Genomic DNA, 24,185 nt, shown 5'->3' with positions numbered 1-24,185 from the left:
GTCATAGTCTTTATGTGTGTAGATCTATAAAGGGGAAAAAATAGGATGGGTGGGGGCAAGCTAAAAGGACAAATTCAACATCATTCCAGTCCTTGCCCTGATTTTTCTCAAGTAGATGTCACTGTTTTGTCAACAGCTCCATCTGCAGACCAGGGACAGCTGTGACTCTTGCTTAGTGATGAGGTCATGACGCCTCTGCTTTCAGCCTGCAGCTTGCCTATTAAAATTTGATTTGAAAGGCAGCACCTGATATCATCTTTTTTAAGTTTTTTTTTTTTTGACAATGTCAGGTTTTATATAATTTCTGAAAAAAATAGCTTTAGGCTCTGTCAATGGAAATTCCTAGAGAGGGGAGGCAGGAAGGGAAAGCCAGCAATGAAGCAGGGTAAACTTTTCCATCACTTGTTTAGATAAGCACACAGAAAAGTAATCTTTCCATCGTTTTCCTGAAATGTTGTGGTTTATCTGGGCATTCCCCCCTCAGGAAGGCTGTTTCTAAGCAGCCCTGGTTTCAGCATTATCTCTGGTGATAGAGTGAGAATAGTTCAGGTTCCACTGCAGATGCTGCAGTCTTCTTAGTCATTTAAATAATGTGTGCTCCAACAGCAAGACTGTCAGCAGCGATTCCACACTGAAGGAGAGGCTGGAAAGGGGAGTTCAGCTCAGCCACACTTTAAAGGACTTGGACATAGAGGTCTGTGTGTTTGGAACACTAGAGGGCTGTATAAGTCTTTATTTTATTTATTTATTTTTTATTTTTAAAACCTTTAAGGGTACTAAGTTTTTAGGTTGATGGAATTGATATGAACTGATTTAACATGAAATCCGACTATTTGAAAAAGCAAAGAGAATTAACCAGGGTGAAAAATCTCTAATGAGAAACATATACATATATATCTGCACACACACAGCCATATAGAATAAATGTATACAACACATATAGTGTTTGTATAGTGCATTGCATGGAATAATTACTGTACTTGAAAATCCTTGTTTAACAAACCTATTGGTCTTCAATGGAAATATATTTCCAATTGAAATAATTGCATATTTTCTTACATGTAATGTATTTACATGTAGATAATATATTTATACAATAAGAAATTGAGAGCATGAGACCAAATCCAAAGTTATAGTGAAGTTGCTGTCATTGAAAACCTAAAACAGGTAATACCTGACAAAATTCTTTGAAGACATGGAAGCGCTATAAAACTGCAGGTTGTCCATATTATTGCTATAAGTCATAATGTCCCATGGTGTAATGATTTCCAGAGACATGTTCTGCTAACATTAGGGAACTCTGCACCTTTACTAAAATATTTGATGCTAAATAAGGATATAATGGTGTATACTCCTTACCAATTCTTGTTGGCGTCATTGTTACTATCACGAGCATTTATAATTATAAATGTATTTGCACGTTCTGTATTCAGGCAGCAGGAAAACATATCAATACTTTATACTTATACATACATTCTACTCAAAAAATAGACATCATTCACATATCCCTAAAGCCACCGCCACTGAACAAAAGTTAGAAAGATTAGAAGACAAGAGCAAAATGCATGGGATCCAAATAGTTTATTTAATTATCATGGATCTAAGTTTCCAACTCTCATGTGGAGTATGGTAGAAGTTATTGATGCTACAGGGAGAAAGACAGTGATTCTTAACTGTTTCTAATAAAAATAAGAGGATGAAACCAAGTACAAATACATTCAGTCAGGAGTGGAAAACACAAATCCAATGATTTACAAAAGAAGCATAGTGAATAAGGTTTATTTTTAATTAATTATTTAATTTACTTTAAAGTCCAGATTTTATTCCTCTCCCAGGCCACCCTCTAACTGTTCCACATCTCATAATACCTCCCTGCCCCACCCCCTCCAGTCTCCACAAGAATGTCCTCACCCTCACTTCCCACCCCATATGAACTCTAAACTCCCTGGGGCCTCCAGTCTCTTGAGGGTTACTCTCTGAATGAACCCAGACCCGACTATCCTCTGCTGTTATATGTGTTGGGGGCTTCAAATCAGCTGGAGTATGCTGTCTGATTGGTGGTCCAGTGTTTGAGAGATCTCGGGCATACAAGTTAATTGAGACTGCTTGTCCTGCTACAGGGTCGCCCTCCTCCTAAGATTCTTCCAGTTTTTCCCTAATTCAACCAGAGGGGTCAGAGAAAAAATATGAATGAAGGTATAAATAGAGAAGGAAATATTAACAAAACCTTCCCAATGAAGGAGACCATTAATAAAGAGGCTTTGGATTTTGGTAGCATGACGAGATAAATTTAAATGTTTCTAAATAAAGATTTTGGAAACGTTATACTCTACCACCTTCTAATAAGAAATGAAGATCAAGATATTTATTTATTTATTTATTTATTTAGCTATTTTTTTATTGAAAATACCTTCTTCTCTCATACAGTACATTCTGACTACAGTTTCCACTTCCTCCCTACAGTAAAGGTTTCCTTTCAAAGTGGAGCATACTGAAGTCTACCATCCTTTGCCGTTCACAATTATCACTTAGATATGTCAACACCAATACTATGGTTGTATGTGTGAACTATATGAGTGAAATTAAAGTCTTAAAACCATGGATCACCTCTTTGCTTTAATTGTGTAACTACTTTCACCTAGAATATAACATTCATTGCTTGACAATGAGGCTCAGGTAGGAAATCCCAGCTAGCATTTAGAAAGCTGAGGTAGAAAGATCAGCACAACTTGGAGACGATCCTGCTCAACACAGTGTGTCCCAAGCAAGCCTGTGCTATACAGTGTGACTTCATTTCAAGCACACACATGTCCCCTCTACACACACTTCAAGGACTAGTGCTGTACTTAGAGCATTTAATCCCCTATGTACTCTTTTCTGGAGTATCTGGTTCCCAAAAAGGCATCACTGTGCTATGTTATAGTCACCCAATGGTTACAGGTCATTTGTTATTTTCTTTGCAGCTTTGCCAACTGTAGACGGTGCTTCCATATGTGAGAAATCTCCATATCTTTTTTTTTCTACAAAATTAAGAACCAATCATTTTCTTCTGGGTAGTCCTCTATAAAATTTCCATTTCTCTGTGTTCTGCCTCGTTCTCACATTTAAGGATGGAAGCCACAATTAAAGCTTCCACAATCTGTATTGCTCAGAATACTTTCTAAAGCATGTGATGTTCATTTTGCTAGTCCTGTGCCCTGCCTGCCAGTGTTGCCTTAGCAGGAAAGGATAAGAGACTTCACAGAAATAAAACCTTTTAAAAACTTAAAATAGTTCTTTATTTGTAATATGTTACCTTCCTCTTCCACCTTCTAAATTTTCCCATGTCCTTGTACTTCTTTTTCTGTTTAAGTTTTTATATAAATATATTAATTATATATGTTATATATATTAATAATATATATATAATATAATTATATATTATAATATAATTATATATAATATAATTATATATAATATAATTATATATAATATATAATTAAAATTTATATAAGTGTATATTCTAAGTTATACTAATACAACTTGCTCTGTCTGCTTAATGGTTCTTGAATGTATATATATTTAGGTCTGACCCTTTGTTATTGAGTAATCACTTGGTTACTCCTCCCTTGTGTAACGTTGTTTTCCATTCTTGGCAGTCCTTAGTTATCTGTTGTTCTTTGTCTAGGCCCTTTACACATGATTATTGGTGTTATCACTTTTCAATTTATGCTTAGGCAAACATGCGTATGACACCTTACAATTGTAGTATTTTACATTTCTGGGGTTAGCAGTCTCAAAGTAAATGACTCTTACAATCTTCCTGCCCCTACTTGTACAGGGATCCCTCCCAAAGAGTCTATTATTAAAAAATCATATGTCTTGCAAATAGTTCTTTTAAAAAGAAATATATTGAAAAGGAAGAATAAAGAAAAGTTTTTACAAACTCAGTGTATCCTTATCTACTCTTCTAGAACACAAGGTATATTTCTCAAGAGTAATATATCAGTTTTAGCCAATGAATTTTCAATCATTTCAGGTGTTTCCTTGACTAATTTGCCTGTTTTGGGTAACCCCATTGTACTGAATTAGCAGCAAAATATTGGTCAAGTATTATATAAGTCAGTAATCTATATGTAGTTTAATTTGAGCTAGTAATAGAGAAGAAAACAGTCACTTGTGAATGATATTGGACTACATAGCTGGCATTTGAATTTGGTAGATGACCAACACCTGTACAGATAAAAGCAAGAGGCAAATATTTTTGTTTATCTTTACCACATGGAAAAAGGAGATGTATTTTTGGTTAAAGACTCATTTCATGAGCTCTGCATTTACTCTCAGGTTTTAAACTCGAAATCAATTCCTGTATTTTATTCTTACTCAAGAACGTTTTTCTTCTAATCCTGTTTCCCTATCTGTAAAACCCAAATGGGGACACCTATATTACATGGTTGGTGTGAGGACAAATGAAGTGAATGTGAAACACTGTGGCTGCCAACATCATGAGTGGCAGGTGTTACTCTCCAGATAAGCCCAGGGAACAGCCACTGGACTGGAGCAGACAGGTGACACAGGAGCAAAACGAGATAGTGTGATCCCTATGCCATGTGCTTAGTGTGGAGGACGTGCACGGGGAACACCTGAAAAATTCTCTCAAGTTTTTTTTTTCCCTGTAACTGATGCCTGTTTGTTTTTGAAGCCAGTGTGGTATTAGATGGCTCCACTGAGGGCAACAGCTAATGAATGTTGACAAGCAGAACTTCTTCAGCTAAACCATGTAAATTCACAGTGTGTCCGGGCTAAGCTAGTGTTAGGCAGAAGTTTGTAAGTGGCTGCTAGGTAAAAGGGGAGAGAAATACACAACAGGCAACAGAAAAGTGGAATTGTCTTTTAGCCTTGCTGTCACTGTGGAAGCTTCCTTGATTGTGTCTTTATGAGCCACCCACCTTCTGTGTCATAACAGGCTGTAACAATGTATTTAAATGACAACTGTCACTGCAAGTAGATATAACCAGGCAATACTCCCTAGAGGAACTATAAAGTGTTCCGGGCAAACCTTTACCATTTGTTGCTAACCACTCTGTGGACTAATAAAAGCCTGAGAAAGCAAGAAATAGGGTGGTGATGCCATTCATTCTCTCTGCAGCTGTTCATGGAAGACCATGAATTCCCCTGCACCTGAGATGTATGACCAGACATAGTTCTTTTTCAAACTGCCCATGGAAACAGAATAGATCCCAGTGCCACCAATTACATTCAAAGCTTCAAATGATTTGGCTTTGAAAGTAATTAGATAAAGAAAATTAATTCCAGTTGGGAACACATAAAACATTTCATTTGGAAACCAACATGAATAAGATTATTACTATGGTAAATATACAATATGAAAATCTAAAATTATAATACATTCTGACTTTAAAATATTTCCATACAAATTAATGTTTTGTTAACTCTCTGTAATGTGCGCAATTGCCAGGAGAAAACACAACAATCAGAATGGAGCATGCTCTTTTTGAACAAAGCCTTTGGGCAGATTCAAACTTTTAGACCAATCTAGAGAGAGAAAAATGTGCGAAGACTGAAACAATTTGACAATCTATGCCTCTCTTTCTCTGTCTCTCTGTTACTCTCTCTCAATTTGTCTTTTTATGTGTGTGAATGTGTGTGTTTCTCTCCTTTTTTTCCCTTCCTTTCTCTTTCTTTCTCTATTATCTATCTATCTATCTATCTATCTATCTATCTATCTATCCATTTATCCATCTATAGATTATAGATGATAGATAAGGATAAACAGAGAAAATACAGATAATACACACACACACACACACACACACACACACACACACACACACATATATATATATATATATATATATATATATATATATGAACAATGTAGACATCAAGAAGCCTCAGAAGAGTCTGTATTACAGACATACCAGTGCAAAAGGCATACCAGTGCAAAAGGATATGAGAGGATGCTTAAAGAGAAACAGGAGGCAGATAGCCAAAGATGAGGGAGAACAGAGCTCCAACAAGAGTAGCCAGACAGAAATCCTTGCTCAATAGCAGTGTAACCTATACACAAAGCACACGGAGTCCAATGGAGAGGAAGATTCCCTGTGCCAAAGATGGTATGCGATTCCAAGCAGCACAGAAGTAGGTGGAAGGAAGCTCTGTAAGCCACTGGAGGCATTTTGAAGCATCCCCCCTCCCCCACTAAAAAACAAACACAGAGCATTTTAAACAGGGATTTACCTTATTAAGTTTGTATGAATGAAAAGCTGGATTAGATAAAATTAAATTTTCACTGCTGAAGGAAGCACCTCCATTGTTCTAAACAAATACTTTCCAAAAAATTATCATGTATCTGTTTAGAATGAAAACTAAAAATTAGAATTCATGCTTGGCGTACGCTATCCAGAAATCTGAGCGCTCAGAATAATGCGCAGAAGCAGCATCCTGTGATAGGTGACATTTGTTGCACACTTATCCAGGGTGTTTTGGGACAGTTTGGATTCAGAAGCTGGGGACATCTGCTTTACATTTGTGATGCAAAAGCAGCAGATGATGTTGGGAGAACAGAAACAGAATACAGATACAACTGAATAGAACCCGCAATGGTTTCTAGGGATGTGGATTTCTGTTTGCAACAGAGTATGAATAACTTCATTTCTGGATGTTGGTTGTAATCAGAAACTAAAGGCATATCATGAGCTTTATTTAAAGTATTTTTGGAACACATATTTCTTTTCCTAGAGTAGTGTTTCAAATGAGTTAAGTATCTCCAACTATTTTATTTAAAAATGACACACGTTTTTAATTAAATATTTCAGCTGACCTATTGGTGTTATTAAAGTGCATGTAGTAAACAACTAAACCGTTATCTCAAAATTTAGAAACTATTGTATTTTATCCTTCAGGGTATGGACATGGAAATCTGGCTGTGGTGGGGAACCTTGGGGGAGGGATGAAGAAAGGACAGACACATGGACACACATACAGAAAAACAAAATTGTATGGTCTATACTTGCTCTAAAAGAGCAGTACCAACTATACACAAAAACTAGGGCTTGTTTCTTGAAGCACATGAGAAGAAGTTTCTCTTGGTATGAAGTGCCTGTAGAGGGGTGTTTCAGTTTCAGGGTGGACTCACTACGAGGGGTATGGTCTAGTGGCTAGTTCTGGCACAAACTGATCATTCTTCTTAAAAACACATAATGAGAACATAGGAAACATTTGCAACAGTACCGAGGAGGGTTTTGCCATTTCTCATGGGTCTTCCCAGGTCAAAGATGCAGATCTACTCAGCTTCATTTTATTTTAAACCAGTAACGCATGGATGAAGACAAGGATGTAGAAAATATTCAGAAAGGACTAATTTTGAGTAAAGGGATACATGTGATGTTCTTAAAGTGTGGGGAACTTTAGCCTGAGAGATGACTCAGCAACTGAGTGCATGCTACTCTTCTACCAGACCAGGTCCCAGATTGGGCAGCTGACACCTGCCTGTATCTCCAATTCCTGGGAACTGGGATACTTTTGAGCCTTAGGGAGTACTTGAACTCATGTATTACAAATAAGCACACGAACATACAAATACATAAATACCCCTAAAAGCATTCTAAAACAAGTGAATGCTAACCCATATAAAACACATCCGGTCATCTAGATATTAACTGTGCTGTACCTATAAAGGCAGTAAAATTAGTTGATGGATTGACTTCATTCTCAACTGGCAAGATCTCATTAATCTCTGTCTCTCCTCAGTGAAAAGAAACTTTCCAAATTACCAATAAATAGAATGCTCATTAATTACAAAGTGAGAAAACACTGAATCAGCAGCTAAATATCCGTGAAGGGTTTTGTTGCTTTTGTAAAGATGATGCAGATTAAACTAAAATGGTCATTGATGACAATGTGTCACAAATGCTGAAAAAGACTGCTGGACATAGTTGATCCTCTTGAATGTTTACCAAATACTGTGTGAATCTCAGAAATGCATAGATTATATCTAGCAAAAAGAAATATCAAATGGAAAATTATAAGCCCTAACTACGTTAACAGAATTCTATTGTAATATAAAGATATAAAAAAGAAAAGGCAATTTCATTTGATGTTTTACCCCATGAATCATCTGCCTTTAGTTAAGTAGAATTTTCAAAAGATCATTTAATTAGATGCATTTGCGACTTTGCCATGTATCAGGTGAGCTAATTTTCAAAAGCATTTGCATATAAAAATTACAGAAATTGTTCTTTTCAACATTGGAAAGAAATCTACACGAATTATATTGCTGAAGGTAATTACATCTCTATATTCCAAGATAACATATTTAAATAATCTGTTAGGGATTTGGTTTTCAAATTAAATTACTGTAACATTAACATTGCTGTATTCATATAAAAATGAAAGTATCAGATACTTTAATTCTAATCTAAATCTTTTCTCTTATTCATCTTTCAGGGAAATGCAATAATAATTTTGAACAAAAGAATAAAACACATCTGAGAAGGTTACATTGAGTTCATAGGATATAGTAATATTTAGCCTAAAAGCTTTGTAAAGCCCATTACTACATCCTTTGCTTCTGCTTGCATATGTATGCATATATAAATGCATATGTTATTACATTGTTCTAAATTCAACTGGGGCCAGATTTGTCAAGTATTCAATTCCATCTGGCTCACATAATAATTTAAGTAATTGTGTCATGGCATAACAAGTAATATGACCCATTTGTACAATTACTGGAACCACAAATAGATTATATCTAAAAATGGTTAAGATAAACTTGTTTTCCAGATTATGAGTAGTGCTTACAAGCTACAATTGAGAAAATGCTAGGAGGTGGCAACTGACCCTCAAGGTTAATTGTGAACATCCCATGTCTGAGTGCTCATGCTGGGTGGGTTAAATGAGATGCATACCTTCCTGAATATTTGAGTTTCAGTTTGAGACTGCATTCATCCAACCAAATTTTGAAACTGCACTAAGGTCTTTTTTGTGTGTGTGTGTGTCTGGATTTTGAGTTCTTGGAATTCTATTTTATGAATTTTAGTTTTATGTTAGTAACCTGAACACAAAACTTTAGTGTTTTTTCTTGTATATCTATAGATAACTACTATCATATAAATAAAAATCAGCAGAAATTTTCAGCATGATACATTTTGAATTACATTCATACATTGTTATCCTATGTCTACTAATGTGAGAACATTTTCAGATTAAGTTGTAATAGCAAAGTAACATAGATTTTTGGGATGGGGTCATTAGTGAAAGGGTCTGAGAATAAGGCTCACATCATGTTGGCTCACACAGCATCCTCTGTGTATGCATAGAACCACATGAACACAGACAAGAAGAATACCGTGTTCTCCTGTATACTCTACTGGACAGACTAAATAATAGTTTACAAACTGTTTTAAATGTTCTAGGATGTGAATCACTTAGTTGTGAGTCAGACAGGGAGACTGCTCCATTTGTTTTAAATGGATAATTTTAAAATATATACATAATCGATAAGTGTGTGTGTTTGTGTGTGTGTGTGTGTATGTGTGCATGAGATTCTGTATGTGTACCATATGTAGGCAGGATCTCACCAAGGTCAGAAAGATGCTCAGAATTGGAATTATAGGTTAGTGTGAACCACCATGTGAGTTCGGGAAATCAACCTAAGACATCTGCAAGAGTAGTCAGGTTCTTAACTCCTTAGCCATCATCAATCCCACATTCATGATGCATTTATTTTTGGTTGAAACTATGACCTTACTATAAAGCTCACAAAATGTATGTGTATGTAGATCCTATAAAACCTATGTATTTGAACATCTTACTGTAATAATACTTATGGTAATTTTTATATTATATGACTATGTATCAGGCTAATACCAGCACCAAACCTCTATAAAACCCTAAGTGGGAATTATAATCATATATCTCTCATTTTCTAATACTGATTCACTGTAATAATGTATTTTACTATGTTCATAAACAAATTATTTTTCCTTTATGTTCTAACTAAAGTAAGAATCATCATGAAGTATGGTGTGTTGTTTGACTCTGGTGATTAATAGTCTTTTGTTTTATACTTAAATTCATTATTACAAGTATAGGACGTATCTGAAAGTGTTATTAGTCCAAAATAAGGGTTGGTGGGAATCAATTGTTCTGCAAAACCATAGGTACTCATTCTGGAACTCACTCTGTAGACCAGGCTAGCCTCAAACTCAGAAATCTGCCTGCTTCTGCTTCCCAAGTGCTGGGATTAAAGGCCCAGCCATAGGTTGTCATTCTGAAATGGATCTTCTAACTCTATAAAATGAGCTCAATACATATTTACACATATAAATATATGTATGTATCTTAAAGAATAAGTACTTTCTGTAATGAGTTATTGGTTTGTTTGACTCAATTTTGTTTCATGAACTTTACATCAGTACCTGCTTGAAAAGCTTTCTATTTGTAGAATATTGGATATGAGACTTACATGCTTTGTTTCTAAAATCACCTTCACTAATTGCATTATGAATACTCCATGACTCTCTCTGACTATAGATTCACACTAAAAAGAAGATACATTTTTCTAAGTTTTCATAGAATTGAAATTATTTTTAAACAAAAATTAAGAAATAAAGTAGTATTTTAACAACATCAAGGGCCAGGTGATTCTTATCTTACAAGAATCCTCTATCCTGTTGGACTTGCATTCAATGCCAAGAATCTGTGTAGTTGTGGAGTAAAATGATTCCTAAAACTTAGCTTCTCTAGCTGCATATGTATCAAAAGATGGCCTAGTCGGCCATCACTGGAAAGAGAGGCCCATTGGACTTGCAAACTTTATATGCCCCAGTACAGGGGAACGCCAGGGCCAAAAAGTGGGAGTGGGTGGGTAGGGGAGTAGGGGGGGTGTATTGGGGACTTCTTGGATAGCATTGGAAATGTAAATGAGGAAAATACCTAATAAAAAAAATAATTCTCAAAAAAAAAACTTAGCTTCTGACCTCGACACACTGCAATTGCATGTGCAAACATACACACAAATAAACAACTAATAGAAAATGGAATTATCACTATAGTGAAATATTAAAAACAGAATTAACATCTCCATGTGAAGACTGCCTGCTTTTAGATCCATTTCTATCCCTTTATATTTAATTTGTTATGCTATACTGCAAATGTAATCTTATATATTATATAATCTTAAAAATAAATTTCAACACTATTGGCAGATCGCATTTCACGAGTTAACACGGACAAGCATTTCTTCTCTTTTCAAAGTACTTAAGATGAATTTTGCATTGATTAGGAAGCATTTATAAGAATTCTATTATGTTAAAATTGCTGTCTGGACATTGTGTTTGCCTTTCATTTTTATATATTGCTTTATAAGGCAGTTAAGATGACAGGTACTCTAATGGCTGCTACCCTTTAATGATTTTTTTTATTTGGATGCAATCCATTAACCTTCATGGCATGCCTGTATCACTATGTATATCTTAGGAGTTTGATCTATAAGAACTTTTAATCCACACACGCAATCAAGTGGTTTGAAAATGAATGAATATTGACATGTGAGTATATGTCAAAGCCTTATAGATAGCATAAAGGACACTAAATATCTGAAAAGTTAGTTTGCTCACTGCAATGGTAATTTTATAGAAAAGAATATTTCTGAAAATTGAAGGTGTATACTTTCATGACTCTGGCACTTTGAAAACAATATGGTCTGAGAATTAAAAAAAAAAAGGGGGGGTACTGAACAGTTCCAGAATGCAAGTCAGCTACATATACTCAAGCACAAAATGGTATGCGGATCAACAGACGACTTCTGTGCAGATTCTCCCCTAACCAATTACGTCTCACTTGTTCTTTGGCACATAATAACTTTTTCACAAGCTTCACTGTTGTTACTTATGAATTGTGACAATGACTGTTGAACACAGTTAACTTGCTGTTAAAATATTTGTAGTTACTTAAGTAGCTCATTGATTCTGATACTGATTAAAAGCAAAATGTAAGACTCATCCTATTGAACAGAACTTCAGGGGATGGCTCAGTGGATAAAAGTTCTTGCAGACAAAGCTCCCTGTTGAGATGAGTTACAAAGAATCTTTCAAGCAGTCCTCTGACAGACATGGGCATGGTGTTTCATACGGCACTGTCATATAAATAAATAAGTGAATAATAAATCCTATATGCATACAATTGATACATTTTAATGGAATTTCATTATTATAAACACACAATGTGTTTCTTTTGAACAGAAGTAATATTAATGGTTCAGTAGTAGATATATTAGTCAATGAATTATGTTTAAATACTAAATATATTGTTAAACATTATTCTTCAAAATTATTGTGCTAGGGTGAAAGTTCGTTTGGCACGCCATACAACCCATCATGAGGTTGGAGATGTTAAAGCAGTAAGTCTTCATGATGTAAAGATTAAGATGCAATGTATGAAATAAGTAGCGCACAGTGACAGTGACAGTGACAGCTGCCCCTTGAAAAACTTTGAAGCTAAAACGAAGCACTTATTTCTAAAGTTTGAAATTGTTTAGATGTATTTCTTACATATGTGTGTTGGTAGTGGTGGGGAGTAATTGGCATGATTCTGCTGTATTTAAATTTTTTACTGTAGTTGTAAGATTTTGACCAGCAGTCTAAATGTGACATATATTACAAAAAGGAAATTAAGTACCTATGTCCATAAATATGAAAGTATACATAAGATACCTTGAATAAGAGGAAAATTATTTTGTTGCCAAAGCTAAAATAAAATGTGGGTATTCTCAGTCGTTTTTACCACTCTGAAGAAAGATGTAAAACTAAGGTATTTGGTCTATTAGGTCACTTATAGAGGGGTTTAATTCTACCCTTTCCGGAGACATAGTAGACTCCATGATGACCATTATGATGGCTATTGTCAGTTGACAACTTGACTATATCTGAAACAAACTACAATCCAGAAATGGAGGTCGAATCTGTGATCCAGATCTTGAGCCAGGAAAACAATAGGTTTTTGGTGCAGATCTTGAGGTTGGAAGACAGAAGTTTTTGATCCAGATCTTGGATAGAGAACTCAGTGGCTAAAACACTGACTGTTCTTCCAGAGGTCTAATTTCTTTCTTTCTTTCTTTCTTTCTTTCTTTCTTTCTTTCTTTCTTTCTTTCTTTCTTTCTTTCTTTCTTTCTTTCTTTCTTTCTTCTTTCTTTCTTTCTTTCTTTCTTTCTTTCTTTCTTTCTTTCTTTCTTTCTTTCCTTTCTTTCTTTCCTTTCTTTTTTTTTTGTATGTGACACTATTTTGAGAACTTTTTGCATATTGACCCATGTTATATCCATATATCTATTTCAACAAGATATAAATACTGGATATACTACCCTTTCTTTTATTTATTTATTTATTTATTTATTTATTTATTTATTTATTTAATTTACATTTCCAATGCTATCCCAAAAGTCTCCCATCCACTCCCCCACCCACCCACTCCCACTTCCTGGCCCTGGCAGTCTTCTGATACATATGCAGCTTGAGACATGAGCTCTGGGGGGTACTGGTTAGTTCATATTGTTGTTCTACCTATAGGGTTGCAGATCCCCCCTAGCTCCTTGGATAATTTTCTAGATCCTCCATTGGGGGCCCTGTGATCCATCCAATAGCTGACTGTGAGCATCCATTTCTGTGTTTGCTAAACCCTGGCATAGTCTCACAAGAGGCAGCTATATCTGGGTTCTTTCAGCAAAATCTTGCTAGTGTATGGAAGGAATGGTGTTAGCATTTGGAAGCTGATTATGGCCGTCTTAGATGGTCCATCCTTTTGTCTCAGCTCCAAATTTTGTCTCTGTAACTCCTTCCATGGGTGTTTTGTTCCCAATTCTAAGAAGGGGCAAAGTGTCCATACTTTGGTGTTCATTCTTCTTGACGTTAAAGGCTAGACTCACAACCAAAAACAGAGGTACAATTTCTATTCCTAGCATTTATCTAGAAAACCCAAAACTATCTATAACTCCAGTTCCAAGTATGCCTTCTTGTCTAGGTACTGCATCTATCTATCTATCTATCTATCTATCTATCTATCTATCTATCTATCTATCTATCTATCTATCATCTATCTATCTATCTATCTATCTATCTGTATGTATGTATATGTATATATATATGTATATATATATATATATATATATATGATGCTCAAACATATTTTCAGATAAAACATCCATACATATAGAATTAAGTAAAAAGATATATGTCAGGTTATCTTTTTACTTAATTTCAAGAGTCATCAGTACAATCCGTGGCAAAGTCTTTTCTTTTCTTTTTTTTTTTTTTTAAAAACAAATCTTACACAGCCTTACATTTCAATTTTTTCTTTAAAAGGAGTGAGTTGTGTACAGGGGGGTTAAATGCTTTATAGACAAGAAAAAAAAAACTGCGCTAGAACCAACTTATTCATCATCATCATCTTCTTCCTCATCTTCGTCTTCCTCTTCTTCCTCTTCCTCATCTTCTTCATCCTCCTCATCATCTTTCTCTTCCTTCTTTTTCTTGCTCTTTTCAGCCTTGACCACCCCCTTTTTTGCTGCATCAGGTTTTCCTTTAGCTCTGTAGGCAGCAATATCCTTCTCGTACTTCTCCTTCAGCTTGGCAGCTTTCTTCTCATAGGGCTGCTTGTCATCTGCTGCAGTGTTGTTCCACATCTCTCCTAGTTTCTTTGCAACATCACCAATGGATAAGCCAGGATGCTCGCCTTTGATTTTGGGGCGGTACTCAGAACAGAACAAGAAGAAGGCCGAAGGAGGCCTCTTGGGTGCATTGGGGTCCTTGAACTTCTTTTTGGTCTCCCCTTTGGGGGGGATGTAGGTTTTCATTTCTCTTTCATAACGAGCCTTGTCAGCCTTTGCCATATCTTCAAATGTCCCCTTTTCTTTAGCAGACATGGTCTTCCACCACTCTGAGCACTTCTTGGAGAACTCTGAGAAGTTGACAGAAGCATCCGAGTGCTTCTTCTTGTGCTCCTTCCGGCAAGTTTGCACAAAGAATGCATATGAGGACATTTTGCCTCTTGGCTTCTTAGGATCTCCTTTGCCCATGTTTAGTTGATTTTCCTCCGCGAGGCACAGAGTCGCCCAGTGCCTGTCCGGCTCGCGCTTGCCCCAGCGCTGTCTCTATGGAGCTCAATGTCGGCAAAGTCTTTTCTATATATATGTTTGAGAGATACAATTGCATTCATTATATTATTTAAAATATTATTAAAATTTCATAATAGTGATGTCTACAGTTTTAGAGCAATCGGTTTCATGGACACACACCAAGCCAGAAATAACGACACAACTCACAGTCTTCTGTGTCCTCAGAATTTAATGGAGTTTTATTCTTTAGTACGTGGAAAGCAGTACACAAACTACAAAAGTAAAAAGCACTATTTGCTTCCTTAAAACTCCTTTTAAGGAGATATATTATTACAGATAAATTCTCTGAAGCAGGAGTTTAACTTTATTCTCTTATATATCCCTATCTAGCTTCCTGGAATAATCCTACCAAAGCCTGCAAAATAAGACTGAAATACCAACAAGACATATAAATCATGAAAGAGTTAAATTAGAATGTTATCAAGGCTGATTTAAAGCTAAATATACTTGATGGAGTTATTAGAAGGCATAATAATGTTTAATGTTACTTAGGCTTACTCTTTTGAAAACATAAATTTACATTTTATATCTAAACTCAATCTAAGTTTTTATGTCTTCATAATCGGAAATTTGTTTGAGTTTTTTTAATGTAATGTTTAGAGTATCTTAGAGAAATCAAATGAATGCTAATGAAATTAAACTGAATTATATTAGAGACAAATATTTGTTCTGCTGGGTAATTAAATTCAGCTCAGATATCAACATTTGTGCTGAAGTAGATGAGGTAAATACTGATTTCCCTGTTCTAATCCGTGTAGATTAGATTAGAATGCATCCCTTTGATACCTCTAATATTCCCTCACACGTTCTTACACTCAATATTCATATATGGAGAAATTACACATAGAAGGTTTCTCTGGCTGTTGAATTCTAGTAAATAGTAGAATAAACATCATAGTTTCTTTTGTATTCATTTTCGATGTTTGATAATCTACTAATGGTTTCTTGCTATAGTCATTTTCTTTCTCAAGATGTACAGTGGAAATTACTTCTGCAAATCTAAATTCTATCAGTGTAAATTGTTGTTAAATAATTACTGAGAATTAGCAGTTGAGTTCAAGAAAATGTGCTTTAAAAGCTAAATGAAATACAGTGTTATTAATAATTTATTGAAGAATTTTGTTTTAAGGAATTCATATATTATGGATATAAGTTAAGATTTATAAATCACATAAAATTGCTGTATAAATTTTGAAACTATCGCATCACTAGTACCCCTTATATATCAGGATGCAGGGTGATGAAATCTATCATGTTATAATTTATCAGACAACTATAAATTAGCATTTAATTTTTATATTAATAAATATAGTCATGTAAATTTTGTATACTTAGGAATAAAAATGAACAGATTATCTAAAAATTATAGGCCTTGTTATGAGTCATAAATTACATTGATGGTAATAGAATGATACCATTAATTTTGCAGTATGATAATATCCAGACAACAAATTAAATGCTATTTTGTAATTGTTGGATAATTAAATTCTTGAACTGAATGCTATTAATTAATGTAAATATTTAGACACTTGGCCTACATATTGACTTTACTGATTCGAGTTGGTAATCAATAGGGTGCTGCTTTCCTGCATCTCCTCCAACACAGCGCGAACTGTGAGCATCTTAAACAGCAGGATTTGATTTTTCCATACCTATCAGGATAGGCATCAGAGATGTATGTGCCTTCAGGCTTGATTTTGTCTAGAGGCTTGAAGGACAGTAAGACCTTTCCCAGCTTCTCAGAGTATAAGACACTACTTGTAGATGGAGCTACCCCTGAGGGTTTAAATCACCTTCTCTCAGTATTCTTCTCCATGGATGTTAGTCCGTAACTCAAAACCTCTTAGAGTCAATTTTTACTACCTTATAAGGGAAAGACCTACCTTATGACACTATTTGGAATTTATTAGCTTCAATCTGGTATAGAATGTTAGGTAAAAATACACTTTTGGCTTCAGGTATTTTTCTCCAATTTCTGTCCTCCATAACTCTTCACCTTAATTTAGCTCATACCATTTTCTATACGACATATAAATTATGTCATCATGTTTAGTCAATGAAGATAAATATACTTTTTTGTTCAGATATGTGTTTATGTGTGTAGGTAGTACACATATGCACTACATGCATGTTGATGCACATGTGCAAGTCTAGTGCATGTGTATGAAGGTCAGAGGAAGATGTATGGTGCCTCATGTTCAATTATTTGCCTAATTGTGCCCTTAGGTTAGTCTGTCACTGAATTTAGAGCTTATTGGTTTCAACTAAGGTGGCTAGAGAAGTCTGCAACAATTCATCCTGTCATGCCGTATACTTCCTTTCTCTATCCTGCAATACTGAGATTTCAGTCTCTTTTAGTCATATTGGGGATCTGAACTCGGGCATTGCATTGAACAGCAACTTCTCTTACTCACTGAGCCATATGACCAATCAAAGGGTGTATAAATTCAATAATGATGCCCTAAAGTCTTGATCCCAGGTAAAAACTACGATAATGATATTTTTTATATATTTTAATTACTTAAAGAATAAAACTAACAGATTATTTAAGCCATCTAGTTTACTTCATGTCATCTGCTTTATTACCCAGTCAACATTTATTGACAGCTACTATGTGTTGCAACATTCTGCTAGATACTGGGAAAAATGATTAGATATTAGAAACAAATGAAGGGATTGTTTCCTTAACAGAATTTTTGTTTGAATTATGTAACTCATAAAAGAACTGACTTCGTACTGTCATATGATTGGGATTCAAATAAGTGAAATCATGAAATAAGTAACAGCATGCAGAAGCACAGGGTCAAAGCACACACAAAGATGGACCAAGGAGATGCTGTAATTTAGAACATAGTCCGCAAAGTCCTTTCTGCACTATTTACAACTGAAACCAAATAGAAAACACAACACAAAACAAAACAAACAAAATAAAACTTCACATTAACATGTTCTTTTATACCCTGGTTTAGATACATGTCTCTCAATGATCAATCACGTGGAAGATTGGTTGGTAGCCTGAGGGACTATTAGGAGATGGTGCAACCTTCAGCAGGAGACATTTATCAGGAGGAGATTTACTTAAAGAGCACAAACTGCTGAAGGGATCCTGAGATACACACGCTCCGGTCACACACTCCTTTCTATTATGAATCCAACATAATCAGCCATACTCCATCTTAGACTCCGTGAAAAGTGCTACCACATACCAGGGACCAAAATAGTGAGTCAAGTCATGGACTAATACCTCAGAAAACTTAAGCCAAAACAGGCCTATTGCTCCTAAACTGAGCATCCCGCATTATTGATATACAAAGGGAAAGCTGATAAATACAACCAGTGTTTAGCTTCCTTACTTGAAGATTGCACAAGCAAAATAAAATTGGGTAAGTTAGCTTTTTCTCAGGATGGAGGAAGAGCAAGTGATATTTTAAAAGATGACTGGTGAAGAAAACATGGAGACAGCTTATGGTGAAAGACCGGTCTTTCTTTTTCCCATCTTATGTATGTGTGTTCATTGATAGAACTCTAGTTATATCGAGCAACTTCATATTCCTGTGTTCTGCTATTCTTGTTCTTGTCCTTGTTGACATTCCTTTGTCCTTAATTCTGACTTGTCATTCTGAGATGCTTGGAAGATTCTCAAACTGCATGCTGGAAAGCGCTGCTGTAGTCCCCCGAAAAACATTGGTTCCAGTTCTGTCAATCTGCACCATTCAAACATCTGCACTTCTCTTCTTTATTTATTGTTTTGCAGAACCATGACAGGATAGTTGCCTGGTTTTGTTGTTGTTGTTGTTTGGAAAACAAACAAACAAACAAACAAAGTAAAAGATAGAAGGCCACATGCGGCCCTGTGGGCATGCAATTTAAGTTGGAAAATTCAGACATAAAACACAATGGCTGAGATACTAGTTCATTTCAGAGAAAGGAGTTTGAGTCTTCATTCTTCTTTTTGGTTGTTGAAAGCTTACTGAAACATATATTTTCCAAGAACAAATAGATGTGGATTAACAGAAATAGATAGCTACACAACTCAATTTATCATTTTTTAAATTTTAAATAATTTACCACTTAAATTTTGTCTCCACGGATGAAACATAAGAAAACAAAGATTGCAATGTTAAGTTAATGTGTAATGGTTAAAACAAAATGATTCTTGTATTTCTATGATGGATTTAGAACTATGGCTATCAGCATTTCAAAGCCTGGACTCTAGAATCCCTAACAAATAGACTGGGCTACATCTTGAGAAGGGGAGAAAAGAAGTTTGTTTTAATATAACAGTAAGATAAGATTCCCCACGTGTGTCTTATTGGCCCTGAAAACAGGATTAGTTTTTAAATAGGCAGGATATATGGATAACTACATAGTCCTTGTCAAGTTCCATCGATCATTTACCCATCCTTGTCTCCCTTCCAGATCTGTCCTGGATCTATCACACAAAGCAGTTTGTCTGGCACCAATCAAAGATAATATGAAATAACTTTAGAACACATTTCTTTCTGAATGGTAATTAATGCTTATAATTACCAGACGTTCAACATATGCCTATTAAGATGGGGAGGGAGAAGAGTAGAGTTTGGGGAAAGTCAAGTAACAGGGGCCCAAAGGAAAAGAAGCCAAAAGGTGAGGAAAGGGAAAGGGAAAGGGGGAGGAGAGGAGAGAAGAGGGGAGAGGAGGGAAGGGGAGGGAAGAAGAGGGGAAGGGAGGGGAGGGGAGGGGAGTAGAGGAGAGGAGAGGAGAGGAGAAAGGCTCTTCAAAGAGGAAGTACTTTCAATAAAAAAAGAAAATAAAGAAAACTAGGCAACATAGTATATTACAATGAATTTTTAAAAATAGAGGAATTCACTTAAAATACCACAGAAAATGTCAATAACAGAATTGTTATCAGTCTTGCAGCTTTCCAGGACCTTTAGTAGGCAGTGTGTTACTGCCTGATGGTGGAGGTAGGATCTTTTGGACTCATTAAGAGTAAGAGTAGTCCTGGAGCTGAAGGAGTTTGCAGCCTCATGGGAGGAACATCGATATGAACCAACCAGTACCCCCAGAGCTCCCAGGGACTAAACCACCAACCAAAGAGTACACATGGAACGACCCATGGCTTCATATGTAACAGAGGATGTCCTTTGCTGGACATCAATGGGAGGAGCAGCCCTTGGTCCTGAGAAGGCTCGATGCCCCAGTGTAGGGGAATGCCTGGACAGTGAGGTGGGAGTGGGTGAGTAGGAGGGGGAGCACCCTCATAGAAGCAGGGAGAGGGGAGATGGGGTAGAGAGTTTTCGGGGGAAAACCAGGAAAGCAGATAACATTTGAAATGTAAATAAAGAAAATATCTAATATTTTTTTTTAAAAAAAGTAAGAGTAGTGAGAAAGAAAAAGAAGCTAAAAAAACTCTCGAAAAAGTATTATTGCCACTAGGTGGTGCTGGTACACACCTTGAATTTTGAAATTCAGGAGACAAGGACAGGCAGAGTTCAAGGCTTGTCTGTTCTATAGAGAATTCCAGGATACTTAAGAATACATGGAGAAACCATACCTTGAAATAGAAAAACAAAACAAAACAAAAACCAAATAAATAAAAACACAACACAACAAATCAAAACATCATTGTCTATTATTTTATTTGAAAGGCATCAAAATGTTCAAGAGACATACAAAGGAATGACAACCCTTTTATTAAAAGACAACTTGGTAATGTATTTGTAACTCATTCAAATTTCTACCCCCCCCCAAAAAAAGGCAAAAATCACCCAAGTTTGCTTTACTCCATAAGGCTGTTAGGACTTAGTGCTATGAAATCTTACTGAGACACAAAGTGTGCTATTTAATTCCCGACCTCCTGTAGCTTGTATCTGTTCAAATCATTCACTGTGCTTTATTCATCGTGCTTATTGCACTGTAAAATTAGATGTAGACAAAAATGTATAACTTTCTGTATTGCTTGTTTGTAAATCTCTAAAAGAAGCTTATACTACATTTATTTAAAAGTATGCTTCATGAGCACATTTGCGGGATGGTCATAAATACTTAGTTAATACTGCACACACAGTTGCTTATTATGATCCATTTACTTATGAAGCTGAATACAACTTCTACCCAGTTGTAAAGAGGAGATTTGACAATACTTACTGCACCCCTGTGCGTAGTACATGTTCTATTTGTCACAGACAAATTATGCAGTTGGACAAAAATAATGGTGGTCTCTACAACAAAATGAACAATGTTAAACATAAACATGTTTATGTTTGTACACAGTCAGGAGGGAAATACATGAGGGAAAATGTATCAAGTCTATTACATAATAAAATCTGTAACTTAGATGATGATAGCCTATGACCCATGAACTCTTTGTGTCTGTCCACCTCAGTTTAGGCTGCCAGGATGTCTTCAAAACTTAATTGCACGTGTTCATTTTCCTTCTTCACCATTCAAGAAACATCCAGATAAAAACAAAATTAGCACCAGTATATATCCATATATCTATCTATATCTATACTGTATCTATCTATCTATCTATCTATCTATCTATCTATCTATCTATCTATCTATCTATCTATCTATTTCTCTGTTTCAAAACATATATATATATATATATATATATATATATCTTTGTTTCAAAACATTATGCCAATATATCTATAATTTAATTTTGTAGGTATCTTATAGAAAAATCAAGGTTCCTGACAATAAGAGAACACCCAAATTTTATGCCATCATATTTATGAGTACAAGGCTTAAGAAAATGCCCTTGCTACCACTCTTTCTTCTTTTTGGCTTTCACCATCCATAGTGATTTTCATTAAGAAAACCAGTAACAAAGGGACAAGCAAGTTTTTTTTCTGCATGTACATTCACTATACCTTGGTGTTTCACAGTCTATTTTGTTTGTAACTCTTTACTCTCTATCTTTATTTATCTAATTCTGCTCAACTTTTTAGTTAAATCAGCAATATTGGATTTTGATGGTCCTAATCAACTATATTTGCATGTATATGTACATATATATTCAGAAATCAATACTATATAATACAAACACATATATACATATATTTAAAATTTTATAAATTATACACACACATATATATAATACACACAAACACATATATACATACACAAATATGTAGATAGATAGATAGATAGATAGACGGATAGATAGATAGATAGATAGATAGATAGATAGATAGACGGATAGATAGATAGATAGATAGATAGATAGATAGATAGATAGATAGATAGATAGATCGATTCTTGTTTGGATAAGTTAAAGGGATTATTTTATCTGTATCTGAATTGGGATGGGCCTTTGTGTTACCTGTTAAACATTTGAAATTGCAGTTTGGAAGTCCCCAAGAGCTAGAACCTTCATTTTCAAAGATGAGGGCTGCTAACAAATTTCTTGGGAAAATGTCCCACCATTTCATAAAAGTAGACTTCAAAACTTAGAGCAAAAGAAAAAATCTCTATTTTAACGTTTTTAGTTTGAGAAAAGATAATGGCAAACTTTGTGATTAGTGTACCTAAGGTAGCTTTTCAGACTGCTGTGCAGTTTGATGAGTGTCTAATATTTGTAAGTTAGAGGAATCAGAGAGAGCTACCTCAATGGATAAAAACGTAAGTATCCTAAGTTTCTTCTCATTTGTCATCTAGGGAATCCTTTAAAACTGCTTCTAAGAGGCTTATACTATTACAATACCTACATGGTATACTGTTGATAGGGATAACTTCGATTCTATTTTCTTCTGACAACTGTACAGATAAACTGGATACACTTCCATAGAATATGTTAAAGTTACAGACATATGCTCAAAAAATGACAGATTTGTGTCTAATGCTTACATAATGGCTTTACTTTTTTTCCCTTTGGCTCCTCCCATATTTGGCTCACAATTATCACTAAGTCTCAGTTTCATTCTGTATTCAAAAAGAGGCAGGTGGCAATAAATACCTACCTAATAAAGTTGCTATGAAATTAATACTAATAATCTGTTTCACATATTCACATATGCTCTGCTCAATAAGAAAAACAGTACAGCTAAATATAGTATGAAAATATGCCAGACATTATTATTAGTGAAATAGTATGATATCACAAAGCCATCTCACAATAAATTCTACTTGTGTTATAGTTAACTGGTAACCATCAGTTTTACTAATAATAATATCAGTGCTTTTTTTTTTATAGAGACTCTGACACATAACAGACACATGATAATGTTTCTGAAGGCTTATTTTATAATATCCCAGGGTCCCATGTTCAGTGTCCTTGGATTTTTTATTATGGTAGTTAAAGATATAGTATACTCTCATATGTAGTTTAAAGAAGAAAACCCTCTTTTAACTTGCTTCTGACATTCTATAAATGGAGTCACCTTACAGAACTTCTGGCAAAATTAACTTTATGAAGCTGCATTCAGAGCATCCAAAAGATAGGAAACCATAGAACATCAGAAGGCAGTTGGAGGAATCTGCACAAGAACAGTGAATGGGACTGTGAGCCAGCTGGAGTCGTGACCAGACATCCAGCAGAATTCCATCTGGCCTGGGCACAGGAACTTCTTTGCCGTCTGGGCACCATGAAGCGTTTCCTGGTTTCTTCCTAGTCTGGTTCTCTGGCTGTCACCTCTCTACTCTGACCAACAGCCTGTTCCATATTTGACCTGCTCTGATTTCTGGCTCTGACTCCTGGATGTGGCCTTGTTGCCATGACTACCAGTCCTGGGTTTTGACTCAGCTTGGCTTCTGCTTGCAGTTTCTGATCACACACAGCCGGGTGCTCAGTTTCCAGTTTTGGCTTCACGTATCAGTATTTTCCGCTGGCTCTAGCCCCTCAACCTCCTTAGTTTCACCCTTTGGTTTCTGATGTCTAAGTCCAAGGACTCAGAAACATGTCTGAAGGAATCACTATTCTAGTATCTCACAAGGATATAAAAATTAGAGTTCCAATTTTTCATTTTTCTATTCCCATTTTTTATTTCTCATGAAAGACACGAGCATTAGTCTAAATAAATATGCT

General features: G+C 35.4%; 1 protein-coding gene and 1 pseudogene across 5 annotated transcripts in view; one reads left to right on the top strand and one right to left on the bottom strand.

Moving 5' to 3' along the window:
- Window positions 1–24,185, top strand: part of Pcdh9 (protocadherin 9) — an 865,561-nt gene that overhangs the window by 526,048 nt on the left and 315,328 nt on the right. The gene's annotated exons all lie outside the window — the stretch shown is intronic.
- Window positions 14,355–15,110, bottom strand: LOC147001926 (high mobility group protein B1 pseudogene; annotated as a pseudogene).

This window comes from Mus caroli, unplaced genomic scaffold, assembly GCF_978045245.1.
Source record: "Mus caroli unplaced genomic scaffold, Mus_caroli_1 scaffold_12, whole genome shotgun sequence".
NCBI classification, from domain to species: Eukaryota; Metazoa; Chordata; class Mammalia; order Rodentia; family Muridae; genus Mus; species Mus caroli.
This window is presented reverse-complemented; position numbering and strand designations above follow the sequence as displayed.